Source organism: Panthera tigris, chromosome C2 (assembly GCF_018350195.1).
Source record: "Panthera tigris isolate Pti1 chromosome C2, P.tigris_Pti1_mat1.1, whole genome shotgun sequence".
Lineage (NCBI taxonomy): Eukaryota > Metazoa > Chordata > Mammalia > Carnivora > Felidae > Panthera > Panthera tigris.
This window is the reverse complement of record NC_056668.1, coordinates 114,412,083-114,429,972: the sequence shown is the minus strand read 5'-3', so window position 1 is coordinate 114,429,972 and position 17,890 is coordinate 114,412,083. Positions and strand designations below refer to the sequence as shown.

Genomic DNA, 17,890 nt, shown 5'->3' with positions numbered 1-17,890 from the left:
TTTAAACATGCAACTCTGATAGCATGCCCAATGGGAGGATATAAATGTCCACTCTTTCACTCTGTAAACCTGAAATTAATCTATGGCATTTATGATCCACAACCCTATTGTCAAAGTTTGAGTTAGTCACAGGAAAAAGAAGTCCCCGAATTCGTCCTTAAAAAGTTTTCCAAGTTAAAAAGAGAGAGAGAGACAGTAGGGAAACATTTATCTCGGGCATGAACTGTTTCTCCTGTACCCCCAGTTCTCTTCCATTTAGCGACCCTCCCCAACGCAGGGCTCCGAGCCTCGTGCGCAGGGATCTGGTAGGTGACACTGGGGATGACTGTGGCATCCTCCCGCTTCCGTCAGCATCTGGAGAGGGAGGGGGTTGGGCCAAGAGGGTCTCCAGGGGCGGGGCGGAGGAGGAGAGAATGCAAAACAGTGCCTCATCCCTGGAACCTACCGAGCAGCAACGCCCCTCGCTATAAATTCAGAGCTGCCGCGTCGCAGATGATTCCAGCGCGCTCGTCAGCCCAGGGCCCCAGGCAGTGGTGGCAGGCACGGCGAGCATCTGTTTCGGACTGGGACGGCGACTGATGGGGAGCAGCCCGAGCGAACCCCGGGAGTGAGGGCGCACCGCCGGGACGCGGAAGACGCGGGCGGAAGCCCCGCACCAGCGCTGCCAACTCGCTGTCCGACGTGAGCTCAGGGCCCCGGGCGCGGGTAAGTCGACCAGGACTGCCCAGGCAGATTCGGGGGCCGCGGGGCGGGGCTGGTCAGTTTCCTGTCAAGGTGTCCTCACCGCGGGTGCTGTGCTGGTGGGCTCCCGGGGACGAAGGAGAGAGAGAGCTCAGTTCCGGTCGGCGCCCACCGGGAACTGGCTGCCTTTCCCCAAATCAGGTGAGGGGCGCCTGGGTTGCAGGGAACAATTTGAGATTGCTCGCTGCGTGCCCCCAAAAGGTCATTCTGATTTGACCAGACTCTTTCGACTACAAGCCAGAAATCTGCAGAAATGGGATCCAACCAAATAAACTTTCTTCCCGAGGCTTTTAGCTAACTCTTGTCCTTTAACCGTGTCCTGAGTAAGAAGCCGGTAGAACTCCGCGGGGCGTCCATTTAAAAGTTACGCTACTCCGAAGGTGAAGTTAAGAGTGTCCCACCCTCCCCCTCTGCTTCCCAGGAAACGCCCAGCATGGCTCTTCTTCCCCTCACCCCTCCCCTCAAACCCTGTGTGTCCTTGGTACTGTGCGCCGCCCCCACCAGGGACAAACTGTCCCACCTTCAGGTGTCCCCAGGTGCCCTCTGATTCATCAGATTGGTGAGGGGGAGAAGCTGGGGTGTCTCGACACCCCAATCTCCATAGCCCTGGTCAGTCCACATTTGTAACTGAGGCGCGATTTTAAGAGAAGCTTCTGGTTGGCCCCTTCCCTCCACACCACCTATCTAGCACCCCATTCTCCAATTCTCTTAACTGTGCAGCCCAGTCTCTCTACAGCGCCAGCCTGCTACTTCTCCCCAAGACCTCAGCGAGTCTTTCCCAAAGTGTCTCCTGCCCCATCGTCTTTGGGCACCCAGTAGAAACCCCGTTATTGTATCCATCTAGGGCTTCTTTACCTAATCTTTGTTTTCTGGCGGTGTATCAGAATCCCACTACTGGAGCCCTCCGAGCCTCCTCTTCTCAGTAAAAGTTTGGGTGCTCATTTTCCCCTGGGATCAAATTTGGGAGTTGGCTATATTTATGTCTAGTGTCATTCAGAGAAGAGAAAGTAACAGTGAAGGATGCAAGAAATCTGGCACACACTGTTCTGTTTTATAACTTTGTTGAGCAACTTGTTTCTCCTATTAGGTACCTCATCCCCAACATGATTCTCTTGATAGACACCATCTGAGTGTCCTGGGTCCCCGGGTGTTTATTTCCTTTAGCATTAGCTATAACCCTTTTGTAAGTCTTCTCGAAGAAACTGCCTGCTCCCCTGCCTCCTGTAGTGTTTCCCTAGCTCTAAAGGCCCCACCTAGGTCATCTGTCTCAGGCTGTGGTGGATTCTGCCACCCTCCTGGCAGACAGTGCAGGGGCAGGGAAGCACAGGAAGCCGGCGAATGGAGAGACCCACTTAACTGGCTGCTTGCTTTCAGGAGAGTTATTTCACAACCCTGAACCTCAGGTCCCTGACCATAAGGTTCCCTCCAGTGATAAAATTCCTTGATTCCTTTTGTTTCCTATTTATTTGCTTAAAAAATAGTAGTCTAAAATAATTACCCTTTTGCCCATGCTTAGGACCCTCAAAACTCTCTAAATAACTCTCCTGGTATATTACCTATTCTGGAAAACCATTAGGTTTCCAGCGCTGGCTCCAAAAGTCCATCCCTCCTGATAATGGCTGGCAGTTCCTATAACGTGGTGTAAAGCTCAGGGAGTGTACCCTAAGTTGCCAGGTCTCAGCATTTGCTAAAGTTTCACATTTATGAGTGTCAAGTCTGTCATCTACTCTGTCTCTCCCTTTTTTTCCTGACTTCCTTGTTCTTTGTGGCCATCCCGAAGCCTCGATTCCTGGTTCGGCTCTTCTTTGATCTTAAACTGAATCACTTGCCCCATCATCCAACTCAGAAGAAACCTAGTGTTCTTCTACTGGTTCCACTGATGCCAAAGAAAGAATTACCTTCCTTGAGATTTATAAAATGTCTTTCAGTCACTACATCGCTTTGCCAATGCTCCCCATCTCAAGAGTTCTGAGCTTAAATCTTTACTGTCATTCTCTAACCCTGGTTGTGTTAAAAAAAAAAAAAAAAAAAAAAGCAAATTTACGGATTGTTCAGGTTTCTTGCCGTGTGTGTGTGTGTGTGTGTGTGTGTGTGTGTGTGTGTTCTAGTTTGAGGTAAGAAGTGTGTGGGTGTGGGGGTGTGTGTGCATTTTTTGGTCTGTTGCTGCTGCTTATTACTGTTGTTGTTACTATCACTAATAATTTGCCCAATTCGAGAGGGAAAATAAATGAAAGAAAATTTAATCTGCGACTTAACAAAAGCCCAGGTAAAATACTTAGCTGAGAGGCATTTAAAACTAAGAGTTTAATCATATGGTGAATATCTCCATGTCCTTTTCAAACAGATAACGGACTTGCTATGTTTTGTTTTCAAATTTGTTACAGGGACCTAGACCAGTCCCATAATGCTTGCATGTTTTGGCTGCCTGATGCAGGCTCCCGGCCTCTGGCCCCACACTCATTAGTTTACCTAGTGCTTTGCCTTACTCAGTCATGACTGGGCTATGCCAGAGAGTCTCCCAAGTAAGCTAGCAAATTAGGAATTTTACTTAGCTGTTGGACATAAATCCAAGTGTTGTGAGGGTTAGAAAGCTGTCCTGAAGACACACTGTGGCAATAAACAAATATAGAGCCAGACCAGCAAACTATGACAAAGCAGTCAAGGCCAGGTTAGGAATGCTCTTCTCCCAGGTTATCTAGTAAACCGGGTAAATCACCTATTAAATTCATTACCACTGGAAAGTGCTATTATTTTTCTTCAAATTATGTCTAAGTTTCCCTTACAAAACTGCCTAAAGTCATTGGATTACATGGTTTGTGTATCTTGTCATGTAGGTACTTATTAAAATAGTATGCCATAGTTCCCATAAGTAAAAGTAAGTTTTGTTCCATTTCTAGCCTAAATTTAGCTATTATTTTATATTTTATTCATTATGTGAATTTTAGCTACCAAAATTCAACTTTTTGATAGCTTAATACATAAAACCATCTTAAATCAAGTAGTCCGTTAGGGATTTAAAGTACTATTTAACTGAACTGGCAAATGACCACCATTATCCTCTTAAAGCTCTAAAATACATCCAAAATAAATGACATCAAAAAAAGAAAAAAAAAGCTATAAATTTGCCAAATGTTTTATTAGTCAGTGATAATTTTAATGATATTTGACAAGTGGAAATAGAAAACAAAAGTTTATATCTAGAACAGTGATAGAAATGGAAATAAGTGAATCTTGATATTAGTAGTTGTATTAACATTAAAAGTTTTGCTGATTTTTGATTCCTTCTCTTCATAGCATATGGTCACAAGGGAAGAAGATTCCATTGAGTATTAAAAACAAAATCATCTTTCAAATATTTTACTAACATAGAATTCACTACATGCTGTAAATATTGTATGACTGCTATATTTTACGTTATTCTTATAGCTCAGTTTAAAAGAGATTTTATTTGTCTGGTTCCTAAATAGGTGCATCATTCAAATGTCTTAAGTGGAAATAAATGTCTAGAATTTGCAAATGATCATTAGAGTTTCCTTCATAGATCTAAGAGTATTTTAAATTGTGTTGCTAGTATCACATTTAATTATTTTTCTAACATTTACTAGTTTAGAAAATGGGTGAAGAAATGGGTATGCTTTGTTTTTCCTAATCACACTGAGCCTTCATATTCAAAGTCCTAGGTCTAAATGTCCTTAAAATTTTAAATTATAGATTAATAATCCTTCAGTTGGGGTGAAATTTTATGTGATTTCTTGTTCCTTTTATACACATATAAGCTGTTTTATTCTTCACCAAATTATGTTAAAACTTATTTAGATCAGTGGATTTAATACTTTGGTTAACTTCAGAGTAGGAATATTGGAGTCAAATACATGTTTGTGTACTATTAAAGAGAGTTTATGATTGCTAATTTGCTCTCTAAGATGTCTTTAGCTATTTACCAATTAATATTAATCAAAGCTCCTCTTATCCAACTTGGGAAATAAAGAATTATATGTAGAAGATACTTATAGAGGGAATACTATGGATCTGAGTGATGTTAGATCCTTACGAACACATGAAAGTATAAAAATGGTCTTGGCCCTAGAGAGATGTTGGTCAAACTGAGTATATATTTGGCTATGAGTCTCTCCAAACATCTTAGTGCCACTGGGGTGGAAAGCCATTTAAAAATAAGCCTCCTTCTGTCCTACCTTTCAGAGCAGGTGGAACGTATGCTGGGGTCACACTGTTTGATTTCAGCCACTTCCATAATATCTACCACAACTTTCCCTTCCTTATGGGAGTATACCTCCTTTGATACTATGAACCACATCCAATTCATCTTTGTATTCTATTACTGAATACTCCACACATCACTTTCTTGCCTGTTTGTTGTCTGTTTGTTTTCAGCTAAAGCTATGGAAAATATATTTTTCAGATCCCTATAGTTTAGAAGAGATATATTAGAGAGAAACCATTTGTCTAATCTCATTTGAGTAGAGTATCCTATTATACACAATAAAATGGCTTGAAATTGATGCTTTATTCTTAGTAACTGGGGAATTATTAATACTGTTTTTTTAGTCTAAAACAATAATGGCAAGGGGGAAAGTAGAGAATAGAGTAAGAAATGGAGAAACAAAATAGAAGTTGAAATAGCAAATCAGTGGTTCTTTAGGCATTAGGGAAAAGGCAAGGCAAGCATATTACAATCACTTGGGATTTTAAATCTGTACATATTGTCTACACTTCCCTTATTCCCATTTTCCCTACTGAGAACCACTGTATTATAAATTAGGAGCAACCATCCACCATTGTCTCAGGTGTTAAGGCAAAGACCAGCCTTGTGGGCAACACGTGGGAACTTGTGAGAAATGCAGACTTTCTGACTCCACCCAGACCCATTGAAATCTGCATTTTTAACAAAAACCCCAAGTGATTCAAATGCAAAATGAAGTTAGAGAAGTCCAAGTGTGCATACAGCACCCAGGACTTGTTAGGAATAATTGCCTAGAGGTTATATTGGCTTTTTAATAAATTAACATTTTTACATAAAGCTAACATTTATTGAGCACATATAATAATATGCCAGACACAATGTTCAGCCTTTAATATTGTTTTTATATAATCCTCACAACATCCCTATGAAATAATCACTGCTTTATCCTCATTTTATAGGCTGGGATACTGAGTAATAACAAGATAAGAAACTCACCCAAATGTGGTAACTGGTAGAGTCAAGATTGAAACACAGGAATTTTGATTCCTGTCCTCTTACCTGCCACGCCGCACTGTCTGCTCTACACTACACTGCCTGCTTTTTAAGGCCAACTAATTATTTGAGAATTTATTTCACATTATCATTTGAAATCAAGTTCTGTTTCCCTCATAGAAAAAATAAGATCTATTCTATTTTAGTTGCAACATTTGCCTGTCATATTCACCTTTAAGTGAAATAATGGAGAATTCTAAAAATTCTTTCTTTAGTTGGGAAATAAATACTAAAATTATGAAAGCTCATTATTTAAAACTTAAGATTCAATATCTCTGTTTTTCTCATAACTTACCTATAATTTACTCATTTTATCTTTGAGTATTCTGATGCTATAAAAAATGTTTTCTCTTGAACAAGTCATTCCCTACGTATACAAACTATTAAGCCTTCCAACTCAAATTATATATCACTCTTTCAGCTTTTAATATAAACACTTATCTACAAGCATGGTTCACAAAACTAGTTGAATATAGTTACTTACTAGTCAGTTTGCAAGCAAATGGTGACTTATGTTAAGCCAGTGACTCCCCAGATGATTCAGTCTCTGAACGATTTCTCCCAGTGCATGTAGATTTTCTGAGAGCTGTCAGTTGGATTTGGCCAAAAGCCTGTTGTTCTGACAGGGGCTCATTGATGTTGGTCAAAAGACTGAAGTGAGTCTGGGTTCCCTGTGATCACGTTTGAGAGGAGAGGTGTGTCAACAGGACTGAGCAGCTATAATTTTCTCAGCGATAAAGGGACATCCTTGGGAGATGGAACTTCACCAGCTGCTTAGATCGAGAACTTTAAGCAGCCCTAACAGTACAGTGTCTAATTTGTAACTTAAGGCTTAGGACACAACCAACCCAAGCTGCCATAATGCCAAGCACCTGGGGCTTAGAGGGGCGGTAGTGCCCAGGAGACATCCTGCATGTAGCAGCAGAGTTTCTTAAAGCTAATAAGTGATAAATGATACAGCAGTGACTGTCTTATGACCTTTTACAGTCCTGCTGGTCTCAATGAGCCCAAATATTTGTGACTGGGGCTGCATAGAATCTGCACCAGGTTTTTTCCTAAACAAATTGAATGAATGAATGAATGAATGACCTCACAGCATTTCTTCTAGTAAACTTTATACATTTATACTTTTATTATTCCCTTCACTTTTTGACCCAAACTCTTCTCGATATCCAATTAAATGTATTTTACATGCTTCTAAATCTGTGTAGTATGCTGCTAGAACAAGAATGTTCCATTAACCCAGCTTTAGTAATCTTTCCATTCAAATGATGTCACTTCACGTAAAACATGTTGTACCATGATGGATCCCAGCCCTTAACCTTCACACAGTTAATTGCTGCCACTTTATCAGGAATGGAAAAGAATCTGATGTGATTCCTACGTAATGATTTCTTGAATGTGTTGTGGCATTTGGTCTACTGAGTTAACAGAATACATTTTTGAGAGGAACACAAATCTATTCTTTTACATTTCTGTTAGGTTAAGCCATATGATGTGACATTATATAGCCATTTTTACATATTTAATAATATTTAATGGCAAGGAAAGATAATCATTATAGAGCAATATGTAAACATAAATCATGAGTGTGGTCCAGTGTGTGCGTGTGGGTGTTTAGATTACTGTCAAGTTGCCATTAAGGCCTTACTTGGGTCATTGGTATTCTAATGGAAACAGTTCTATTAGCACTGATTTGTGATTAAAATAACCGATATATTTTTTTAAATGTCTGCATCACTGTGAACCAGATAAGACTAGGAAAAATATATAACAAATCTTGGAAGCTTTTGAGGGTTATTAAGATCAAGGCTAAGATCAAAAGTGACTTTTTTCTTTCCTTTTTTTTGTATGTGCTTTCAGTTTGTCTCGGAATTACTACTACTTTCGATCTAACCCACTCTAGATTTCAGATCTTTAGACAACTGCCATTAACTGTGTAGAGAATGATAATTGGTAAATCTGATACTTTCTCTAATTTTTTTTTTCCTGAGGGACACTAGTGCCCTACAAGAATTTAGATAATTAATATCATGGTAGTATTTTTAAGAGAGAAATAATCTTATGGGAAATTTCTTTTGCTATAACAACAAAACCACTGAAATATAGGGATAAAAAGAGATTCTCTAAGGCCAAAATCCTTCCATATAACACCATTATAGTAAAGTTGGTATACACTGTGGTTTAAAAGGTAACCTACACCACACCTATAGTCTTCCTGAATAACTTTTCAGCTTTAATAATATTCTTACTGAAAAGTGTCCCCCAAATCCATAATGACAAATATTGCTTAATTTGGCTACATAAGAAAATTAAAATATCATATGGTAAAAAGGACCCATAAACAAAGTCAAAAGAGAAACAGGAACTTGAGAAAGCTACTTGCCACACATTACATGTAAAATGCCAGTTTCCTGAATAGAACGTGAGCTCTTTAACATGAGAAGCAATGAACAGCCCAACTAAAAAATAAGCAAAACCCAGGTGTGTGGGTGGTTCAGTCAGTTAAGGTTTGATTTCCACTCAGGAACGCTGACTGCACACACAGCCGCTTGGATTTCTCTCTCTCTCTTTCTCTTTGCTCCTCCCCGCTCTCCCATCTCTCAAAATAAATAAACTTAAAAAAAAATAAATAAGCAAAGCCCATTAATGGGCAAACTAGTAGAAGAGTAACTACATACAATAAGGAAACAACAACAGAAAAAGCTCAACCTCATTTATAACTAAAGAAATGCAAATCAGGACAAATATGTACTTTTCATTTATAAGACTGACAAAAAAAATTTAAGATTTGATAAAAGCCAGATTTGGGGTATCAAAAATTGGTATGGCCTTTGTACAGGACATTTTTAAGTATCTTTCGAAAACTTGGAGTATGCAGTTTGCTTTAACAATCACATTTGAAACTTTTCTACTGGTATACCACTTAAAAAATGCACACATATAAATAGAATCATTGACGCATGTTTTTAAGCAGCCAAAATGAGAAACTAAAAAAAGAAAACCTTAAGATCCATTAACAGGGGGCTGGTTAAATAAATTATCATGAATCAGTGCAATGAATACTGTGTAGTCATCAAAATAAACGAGGTAGATTTATGCATATATTACAGATCTAGCCATGTTAAGTTAAAAAAAAAAACACACACAACAGAATAGTAGGAGGTGTAAAATGAAAAACCGTGGATATACACATCTGTATGCATGTGTATACATTTTTAAAAGTCTTAAAAGGATACACGTGAAACTATTAGTAGTAAGGATCTCTAGGAAGTGGATCTAGAGAGACCATTACAGACAGCTAGGAGACACGTACTTTGATTTTACACTCCTTTGTAACTTGACATTTAAACCACATGTATGTATTACTACAATGAAAAATAAAAACAGAAATACAGAAAAAAGATCTCTTTTTAAGAAGATTTTTTAAATTATGGTAAAATAACACTCATATAGGTTTCTATTAAAAAGGATCATTTATCAAAGTTTACCTGTAGATTCACAATGAAAAATCTAATCTATTATGATACTTCTTATACTAGGAGCTATGTCTACAGAAGTGTCTTAGAATAAGATTGCACTATTTTACCCAAAAACACGTTTTCTCCTTCTCCGGTGAGTATCTACAAGGGTATGAGGGAAGACGTCGACTACAACCAGGAAGAGGACGTAACCCCACGACAGACTGCCACTTAGTACGGCCTAACTCTACATAAGGAAAAATATATTCTTGATGTGGACCAGATGGTTTCATTCCCTTCAAAAACATTTTTAAGATGTAGTGTTAATACTTACTCTGTCAATTAAAAAATGAAAATCTGGCCATATTCAGTGAATCACATTAATCTTTTTGTCTTTCCAGATTTAATACATGGTAAATTGGTCTAAAATGGCCGAGTTTTCATCTGAATAAGACACTGAAGCCATCCTAGAAGTTCTGCATCCAGGTAAATGTCTTACACTTATAGCACGGTATTGGGCGGTTGTTTTCTCTAATGTGTCAATAGTGGAGGCAGCACAAGTCACATATATCATTGTCTAGTGACAGAAACAGAGGATGCAGAAAAAAATGAAATTCCACTCTTAATCTCATTCCTTATATGCAGCCTAAGAGCATATATTTATATGATTTTAAAGGTAAACCGTGTTAGAATATTACCAAGATATTCATGTATTAATATAAACCATATGAGAGATCTGCAACCCCTCGGCAAGGATCTCCTTGTGGCCACGGATGGATTGCTCTGAACGGTACTCTTCACACTATGTAGGGCTTTAAGAGAAACAGGAGATTGTATTCTCTCCTCAGCCACCCAATGGGGCTCTGTGAAGCACTCACTTCCAAAAGCCATGCCCAAAGACCATATGTCCAAAGAACATAAGCCTTAAAACTTGACCTGCTCACCTTCAGAAAATCCAGATGTCTCTCAGTCTTATTTTCATGAAAGTTGCCCTTACTCCAGTAAGATATAGGGAAAAGGGCAATGTGGAGTTGGAGACAAGGTACCCTTTAATCCCCACATAGCCTAGCCCTCTGGTAGGTATGAATCATGCCGCTGGGCATTACAGTCAGAACCTGAGAGGGCAGCATGAGTAATCAGGGACTGCTCTGTCCATCCATTTCCTGTCACATGGCCCTGCCTGATATTTTTCATAAAAAGACTCCTGGATTTTCCAGATCAAAAGCCTTTTTTCTCCTGACAAAAACTCAGCTCAAGGAACAAGCCCTCAACTTCCTAAATTAACAGGGAAGACATCCCCTAGTCCCTCCAGGGAGAATGAAACGAGTAGTTTATCTCCTTCTGAATATCTTGGGATTACATTTTATCAAAGCAGAAGATAGATAGGATAAGTGGTGGGTGGGTAGACAAATGTTGATTTTATTCTTCTTTGTTTCATTGGCAAGGAGGAAACAGTTGCTAGAAGGCACTCCATGGTGGAGTTAGGAAACTATTGAGGACTGCTTTAATCTTGGTGACAAAAATGGGTACATTCTACAGAGTTCTGCCACTGGAAATCTTTAGGTTTTAGGGATTTTTCGTTTTGTTTTGTTTTGTTCTGTTTTTGTTTTTGAGGTACAGATAAGCTTAGAAAGTTGGGCTGTACATGTTTTCAGTAAAAATCCAGCTCTGGGAAAAGTACACTGAAATGTATGTCCTAATTAGAAAGGCACTAAGATAGGAAGCTTTATTTTACATCCTAAGAGTACTGAACAGAAGAAACTCTTTGTCCATAATATGCCATCAACCTTGTAACAGAAGAAGCAAGACAGTAATCCAGGGGAGTTCCTGATAGAAATTTCTATATAACAGCCTCCCTTCTCCTGTGTTTTGGAAGCCCCCGCTTTCTAACATTCACACATTTATAGCAAAATAAATATGATTTTTTTTGCTTACAAATAACAAAACAGTGGGGGAAAAAAACCCTCCATAAAATTAACCTTTTCAAACTTTTAGTTTCAGATGAATAAGCAAAACATGCTTAATTCTAAGTTATTTTTTGTTTGCTAAAGAACTGATGCTATACCAATTTGGCCACTAACTGCCAAAACTTTGCTTTGGGTTTCCTGTAAAACAATCTCCAAGGCCCCATGCCATCCATGGGCACTATACTGAAATGCAAAAGGTGTGTTCAGAAGGACCTTCTGAACATTGCAATGTCTCTTTTACCAACTTACGACCAGAGAACTCTGATCTCTTATTGATTTAAACCAGTAATGTGTAAACAGCATTTCAGGGCTTGTTTTATAGGACCAAAAGAATTTAAGTTGAAATCTACTTAGGACAAATGGGGAAAACCAGGACATTTAAAAGAATCAATAAAGACCATATTCCGTGGCTTAAAATCTGTAGGCCTGCACTATCCAGTGTGGTATTCCTGTGTCATGTGTGGCTACTCAAGTGTAAATGTAAATTAACTATATAATACAATGACACTAAAAATTCAGTTCCTCAGTTGTCCTAGGCATATTTCAAGAATTCCAGTAGATACATGCAGCCAGTGGTTACTCTAGTGGACAGCACAGATTTACAACATTTCTATCATCATAGAAAGTTCTATTGGATAGTATTCTATTGATAGTACTAACAACACAGTGGACTCTTCCACTGCTACTTGGTAAGCAATTGTTATGCTCTTTTAAACTTATTTGGAAATTTTAAAGTATTTTTTAAATTCTAATTTTCTCAGTTGCAGGGTATCTGGTATATAGTTCTCGCAGTAACTTTCTCTTGTTCTTATTTATTTGTGTATTAAGATACATGGGATTAAGTATCTTATGTACTCTTCTAAAGTTAGAAGTTCTTGGTTTTCTTAAAAATCGTGAGAAGAGGTACATGTAATTATACTGAACTAATAATATACAGCTGTTGGGTTCTTTACCCGCATCATTGACAACTCCAAGTAAAGAAAACTAGAAAAGATGTAGGGTCATCTTAATGACCCATATTTTTTTTATTCTGTATATTCTGTGAGGTTTGTTTTTCCTGCAGCAATAGATATGTCTCATTTGTACTGACCTAACTACAGCTGACTTCACATATTTTAAGAAATTGGAGAGTCAAGAAAAATAAGTATTAGACCACTTATTTCTTTTCTTCTCTTTTTATAGAAATGTACAAGGTATTAGAAGTCCCTATTTTTATTTCCAAATTATATGTATCACAGAGAAGAGTAGTTTGTTTTCAGTTTTTAATTAATGTAACCACCCCATTATAGTATATTCTTAAAGTTCTTAGTCACCATTTTTCCACTAATATGATCCCATTATTAAAATGTCAGTCTCAATTACTTTCTAGAAACTTATACCTAGTAGTTCAATTACATTTGGTTCCTGGACTAATGATTGTGTGTTACACAAGGCAAAAAATTAAAAACAACTTTGTCTTTGAGTCATCGAAGCATCAAGGATTTGAAACAGCTATATAACTAACTGTGAGATAAGCATTTAAATATCCACACTATATTCCCTTTACACATTTAATATTATTTTTCAATAAAAGCATATATAATAGAAATTTGCACCCAGTTTGGAATTATCAAGTATGAATCCTAGAGTCTTAGCAATGAAAAAAGGCAAAGTAAAGGGTAGCCATTTGAGGGGTGGTTCTTTCAATAAATAAACAAAAAAAGGTTTCTTTATAGAGTAACAGGTTTACTCCAAATAACCTATTATTTACAATATATGTATAGAAACACTGTTCCTAAGCTTGAAAAAAAATAGAACTAGATATGCTTAGCACCTAACTGACTAGGTAGGAGACTCACATTTGGATTACTGTTACTATTTTTAATAATTAAAAGAGCTCAGGGGTGCCTGGGTGGCTCAGTCGGTTAAGCGTCCAACTTCAGCTCATGTCATGATCTCACAGCCCGTGAGTTCAAGCCCCACATTGGGCTTTGTCTGACAGCCCAGAGCCTGGAGCCTGCTTCAGATTCTGTGTCTCCCTCTCTCTCTGCCCTTCCCCCACTCACGCTCTGTCTCTCTCTCCTTGAAAAATAAACATTAAAAAAGTTTTTTTTGTAGATAATAACAATTAAAAGAACTCAGAGAATTAGCATCTAAATGTAGAGGCTATTTTGCTGGCAGGGAGAACTTTTGATTAGTACCAAAAAATTGTCATCCTACCCCTTCAACTAGTCATTCCTTTTAAGACTTTTAAGATTTAGAGGCACCTGGATGGTTCAGTCAGTGTCCAACTCTTGATTTCGGCTCAGGTCATGATCTCATGGGTTTGTGAGATTTAGCCCCATGTCAGGCTCTGTGCTGTGAGCATGGAGCCTGTTTGGGATTCTCTCTCTCCCTCCCTCTGTGCTCCTCCCTCCCTCGTTCTCTCTCTCTCTCTCTCTCTCTCTCTCTCTCTCTCTCAAAATAAATAAACATTTTTTTTAAAAGGCTTTTAACAAGATTTATACATATAGGAATTTTCTTTTTTTAATTTCAGAAAGGTGTGGGATATCTTAGAAATGTAATAATAAAGCACAGACCTGGTAGAATGTAACCAGTTATCTGGGACTATGTCTTTGGCACCTTTCCAGAATTCAAACAAATGCTGGGGGCCCTGGGACAACAGGAACAATGTCATATTTCAAGCCCAAAATCCAATCAGGAGCAGCCTTCCTCCTCCTCTCATCCAGGCAAGGCCAAAATACTTCTATACACAGTATGGGTCACTACGGAAAGCAAACAGAGCTGCTGTAGATAAAACCAGGCAGTGGGTAAAGGCTGTCTCTTGACATAGACCCTGAACCTTGGCTCCTCAGCGATGCTCCCAAGTCAAAGAGGAAGAACAAGATAGGCATTTCACTGCTTCTGGTCCCTCTAGTATGGTCAGTGTCCAGAGCAGGAGGATAAAACAATTGTCTCAGCGATGTAAAGCCAGAAGTCCAACCCGTTTTGGCAATGTGAAAGCAATGCAAATTCAAGTCGGTAATGACAACAGCTTCTTATGTGATACATATAACACTAATGGACCAGACGTACTTTATTCATCTCTAAACCAAGAATGCTAGTCTTCATTTTACATAGAACATGTTTATCTGTATACAGCTGAACAATTAAGGAGCTTTGGAAACGGCCCTATTTGTGAGAAGTACTGCCCACAGCACATCAGCTTGCTTTGGGATAACTGAAGTAGTAGTAAGCAACCCCTGGATTTCTGCTAGAATGTAGACTTAATTAGATGGGTGAGTTAGATAGAACATGCCATCTGAATTAAAGAGTAAGAAATAGAATATGTACCAAATAAGTGAAGGAAGATTCATAATTATGAATAAAACAATAAATGTCAATAAATTAAAAATTTTTATTTTAGGGGCGCCTGGGTGGCTCAGTCGGTTAAGCATCCTACTTTGGTTCAGGTCATGATCTCGCTCTTCCCGAGTTTGAACCCCACATTGGGATCTGTACTGACAGCTCAGAGCCTGGAGCCTGCTTCAGATTCTGGGTCTCCCCCTCTCTGCTCCTCCCCCACTCACACACTCTCTGTCTCTCGCGCTCTCAAAAATAAATAAATATTTTTAAAATATTTATTTTAGCTTCTTTAAGATATATGACAAGTTTAACAGACCTAATTTAACATCTTAAAAGGAAGAGATCTATGTAACCTATTTTATGATTTTTATCTTCTTAGGAATATGTCTGACATCTTTAATTTTCACATTTTATTAATTTTTTTCTGTTTTTATTTTCTACGGTGTCACTATCCATCAACCCATATTGGTTAAGTTTATATAAATATACATATACATATATATATTTTTTAGATATAGATAGATATAAAGATCCCAAGAGAAACCAATTCTGCAGTCCTCCTCAGCAATTCATTCTGCCAATTAAGAACCCTTAAGCTAAATAGAATAATTCATTTCACAGGAAACTTTTATTCAATATGTATAATTAGTTTTAGTTAACTTTATTAATGAAATGTCGCAAATCAATTAGGTTTGCAATAATCAGATGCTGAGGACCCAAGAGGGGCCATATCTCTCACAAGAGGGGAAGGTGATACACAATTTAGTTGGGAAGCAAATGTAATTAGATTTGATCAGTTGAGTATTTCTGTCCTGATGTGGAGTCAGGCACATACCCAAACCTGAATATATAGTTAAAACGCAGTTCAAAAACAGTGTGACTTAGAAAATGTCTTCATGGTCCTGTCAGCCACATACTGACAGCTGAAGCGGGCCTTTGAAACCACAGGTAGATACGTTTCCTTCAGGTAGTGCTGTGTTTTAAATTTCTCTTTCAAATCCAAATGCCTTTAAGAAGGACAGTATATAAACTCTCTTGTTTATCACAGACCCCATCATTCCCTGATAGGGTGCTTCACACATTTATTTAACTGCCCAAATCCTGATGACATTTCAGTTTACAACTATTGTGATCTTACATATTATTGAATGGGTATTGGTTAATCGTAAAGTTTCTTTCCTCTGACTCTAAAATAAAAATATCAGGGGCTCGGTCGGTTAAGCATCCTATTTCAGTTCAGGTCATGATCTTACGGTTTGTGGGTTTGAGCCCTGCGTTGGGCTCTGTGCTGACAACTCAGAGCCTGGAGCCTGCCTTGGATTCTGTGTCTCCCTCTCTCTGCCCCTCCCCTGCTAGTGCTCTGTCTCTGTCTCTCTCTCTTAAAAAAAAAAAAAAAAGCAAACATTAAAAAAATTTTAAATAAAATAAAAATATCAAATGTCATGACCATAAGAATCCTTCTGAATGAGAATTAATTAAATATAATTTATTCCTATTTAGGGTTGCAGTTTGCAACATAATCTGCTGTGATTCATTTAATAAGTAGTTTTGTTGGATACCCACGTGCCAGTCCCTGTTCTCAGCCCTGAGGACAAAGTGTGAACAGAAGACAAAAACCCCTGGCCTCACAGAACTTACATTCTAGTGCATGTACACAGAAAAACAATCAAGTAAAATATGCAATATGTTGCATAAAATGGAGACTAGAGCTAGAAATGAGAGGGGAAAGTGCAGTTTTAAAAGGGTATTTAGAGAAAGCCTCCTTATAGTAAGAAGGAAGGAACTCTATGGACATCTGGGGAAGGACTCTTCTAGGCAGAAGCAAAGCATAAAGCAAAAGCAAAGGCCTTGGCAGTACGACACCAGCAAGTTCAAGGCACAGCAAACAGGCCAATATTCTTAGAAACCACAAAAGAAGAATGGATAACAAAAGGGAGATCAAGTTATCAAAGGCTAGCAGGACTAATAGGTAAAAACCAGAGACATTAAGAATGGATGCTACAAGAGAAGAAACAAATGATTAAACCTAAATGGTTTAAAGACAACATACTTTGAAATGTAGTAAAATGTTTCCAAAATCGAAGATTTTAATCTTACAAGAAGTCAGGTCTATGATTCAATCCCCAGTGGATGGTTCTATGGCTATAACTCAAACTCTAAATATTAAAATCCTGTATTTAATGTCACTTCCTCCTGGACACCCAAATGATATGTTTGGGGCCTTTGGTATACTCCAAAAATGCTTTGCCTATCACTAACCTGTAATCCATTGTCTCTGAAAGTAAAACTCCTCAAGCAATAAAGAGTTGGGGCTACACAACATTGCCGTTAGATTATTTTTAGTAAAAGCTCTGCATTCTTAGGCAAACAAATATTCCAGTGAACTTAACACCAGTGAACTTAACGAGTCCTAGGGATACTACCAGATGTAAAATGATTTCATATATTGATTATCCCATTTCAGCTATTTTATCTTCAAGTCCAACAAAAAGAAAACTCTGAATAAAAAGATACATTTGGGATTGTAAATGTGACATTAGTCTACATATAACTAGGTATGAAATTATTTAATGGAAAATTTCAAATTCAACCAATCTTAAACATGTAAGATCGTCTGAATGAGAAGCAACGATCCTGACTTTGCATTATATTTTAGTGGTATTGTTTGCTCATAATCCCCATGCTTTTTTCCTGTCCGGCTATTCTTCAAGATTTCCTAATGAGCATTAGGGAACAAGTGTATTTAACAATCTGTATTTGCAGGTTGGAAACAAGAAAATGAAGACTAATAGTTTCTTTCCTGCTAATCTGATTTTCTACAGCTCCTCTCCTACCAGCATAGGCAAAGGACTTAGTTACTATTTCTAGCAGATGAAGCCAAGGAAGAGACAAGCATCTCTGATGTCACGCTTCTCCCAAATGGGCCAGCTGCTCCATAGGTCTCCATTAGAGACTTCCCCAAGAGTAATAAATTAAAGTGATCATGACCAGAACGAGAAAAAAAAAAAAATGCAACTTCCTTTATTCTAAAAAAGCAGTACTCAATGACTGGTTAACAACGCTACAGTGAATGTTTTTGTATATTCTCCTGCACATGTGGAGAGTTTTAGGGTATGTACTCAGAAGTGGAAATGATGATTTGA

At 38.2% G+C, this 17,890-nt stretch overlaps 1 protein-coding gene across 2 annotated transcripts in view; it reads left to right on the top strand.

Moving 5' to 3' along the window:
- The first annotated feature begins 439 nt into the window (after positions 1–439).
- The window catches only part of AGTR1 (angiotensin II receptor type 1), a 44,223-nt gene continuing 26,772 nt past the window's right edge, over positions 440–17,890 (top strand). For both annotated transcript variants that reach the window (XM_042999288.1, XM_042999289.1), the window contains exons 1-2: positions 440–705; positions 9,858–9,942. The gene's annotated coding sequence lies outside the window, so the exon portion shown is untranslated. The remainder of the gene's footprint in view (positions 706–9,857; positions 9,943–17,890) is intronic.